Here is a 2,341-nt window from a genome sequence, read left to right as displayed (position 1 = left end):
TTGGTTCTTTGTGTGGATTCTTCCTGTTCCTTGTATTAACTTTTGTCCTGGCACTGTTACCCCTTCTGTTTAAGTTAAACAGTGCTATTTAAAGCAGTTTTTCCCCCCGTAACTTCCGATCTCTAGATTTCACTTTTCAGTGACCTACTTCACATTACAAATAGGTTTATCCTCTCATATAGATCAGAGAGTAAATTTTTCACACAGTAGAAAAAGAAAGTGGAAATTGTTGATTTCCTGAAGAGTCAAATACAAATGGGAAAAAACCCATAAAATATGGAAATAAGGATCTTTTGCCTCACTTTAATGGAAGTCGATATATGAATAGCTATAAGATAAATTATCAAAATAAGGATGATAATGTGAATTTTTATTTCAACAAGATAATTTTTTGCCAGTTTCCTTTTTTTTTTTTTTTAAGTAACAGAGTAACAGCTTATTGAGAAGAGAGTACAACAGCTTCTGGCACAGACACCAGAAGCGGGTAAAGGAAGACCTGAAAACAGGCTCTAAGTCTCATGATTACATACCTTTCTTTTCTAGGAGTTAATTAGCTCACAAGATTCAGAATTTCTCTGTGCAAGCTCACAAACATTCAGATAATCACCAAAGAGCTTTACAGTTCAGTGAGTGCCTCCCTACACCTGTTAGGCATTATTCTAGTTCTGTTTACATAATTAGGAGAAAGGGTCATAAATTCCAAGACATATGAAATGTATAAACTGGGCCCATAAATTTTCCCAACTTGGTGTTTTTTCTGCTTAAGCTTATCACATTCCCATTAAAATGATCTCCAAGATCTCTACCTTTCTGGTCTCTTAGACGATTCAGTCTTAAGAATGCCCAACAAATTCCTTTGTTAAATAAGGCTCATTGCCAAATTGCAACACAATTGTAAGAAACTGCTCCCTCTGCTGGTAACGTGCTGTAACTACAAAGCCTAAAACGACTATGACTTTGCAATTAGGAAAAACTAATCACACCTTAAGAGTGAGACACGGGTGATGCCTGACTGATGGTTTCATCCAGCTTTCTGCTGCCAAGGCTCAATCAGGATAACTTACTTAAAAGAATGAGTTCACAGGAAGATGTATTCAAAGTAAATATAGTTCCCAAGAGTGAACAAGATAAAATCTTTTATCTCTGAAGTTGGTCAGGCCATTAATAGTAGTAGTGGTATTTTAGAACAGACTATTTGAGCTGCTAGTGGAATAGTCATGTGAAGTGCTGATAAGAAGCCTAGCTATATGAATTAGAAACACCAGATCAGTTCAGGGCTGGAAATCAACTTTGGGGGTCACCAACAGTGGGTGGCTTACATCATCAGCATCTAGGTAAAAACAGTGGACTGAGGACAGACCCAGAGATAATTGATATTCCAGAGACAGGAAGTCATGAAACCAGAAAATTAGTAAGCATGCTACTTCAACTTCTAAATAAAGACTAGTAAGTTAATACATGACTGCAATTTATAATAATTATTAAGAATACAAATGGCAACATTCCTCAACAGGAAACTGTCACTTTAGAAAAATGAATGGCATGCTAAAAGCACCAGAAGAAACCCATTCTAAGAAACATTCTAAGTCAGTTAACTTGATTATAGCAGCCAAATGCAACACTACTGAATGATATAATACTGAGAAGCCTGCAGGAACATGTCAGAATAAAAACACAAGTTGTTTGCTCTTTCTCCTGCTTTTGTGTTTTGGGGAAAAAAAAGGATAATTAGAAAAGTGAGAATTATAAGTCTTGAGCAAGACACCTCCATAATGATAATAGCTAATCTTTAGAACTCTTACTATGGGTTAAGCATTTTCCTAAGCTTTTCAGCATAGAAACTCTTTTAATCCTTACAGTCTACCTTTGAAGGAGCTATCATTATTATCTTTTTTTACACTTAGGTAAACTGAGGCACAGCAATCCTACATAACTTCCATAAGATCACACAGTATGTTAAAGTTGAAAGTGTCCAAAGTTGAACTTTGAAGTCCAGGCAGGGTCTCCAATTCTCTACTGTAGGAAAAAAAAAAAAACTGTTTAGGAAGACACATAAGTAAGCTTCTAAGGTAATGTTAATGTATGTATCTGTCATTAAAGAATTAAAGACTCAGGAGAACTTCAGTAGTTCTGGTCATCCGGCTCAGGTGCAATTTTATCAACTAATGTTGATAAAGTAACTAATGTTTTTACCTCAAGCTAGAGGATATAGCATTAATAGAGAGGCAGGGCTCAAATCTGTCTCCCCATCCAGTGTTGAGGGCAAAATGTAAGAGTTTAGGGGAATTTCAAACTTGGTACAAGCTTATCGGCTAGTCTTGACAGTCATTTGCTGATTGGA

This window comes from Hippopotamus amphibius, chromosome 11 (assembly GCF_030028045.1).
Source record: "Hippopotamus amphibius kiboko isolate mHipAmp2 chromosome 11, mHipAmp2.hap2, whole genome shotgun sequence".
NCBI classification, from domain to species: domain Eukaryota; kingdom Metazoa; phylum Chordata; class Mammalia; order Artiodactyla; family Hippopotamidae; genus Hippopotamus; species Hippopotamus amphibius.
The sequence above is the reverse complement of the archived record's forward strand: the minus strand, read 5'-3'. Positions refer to the sequence as shown.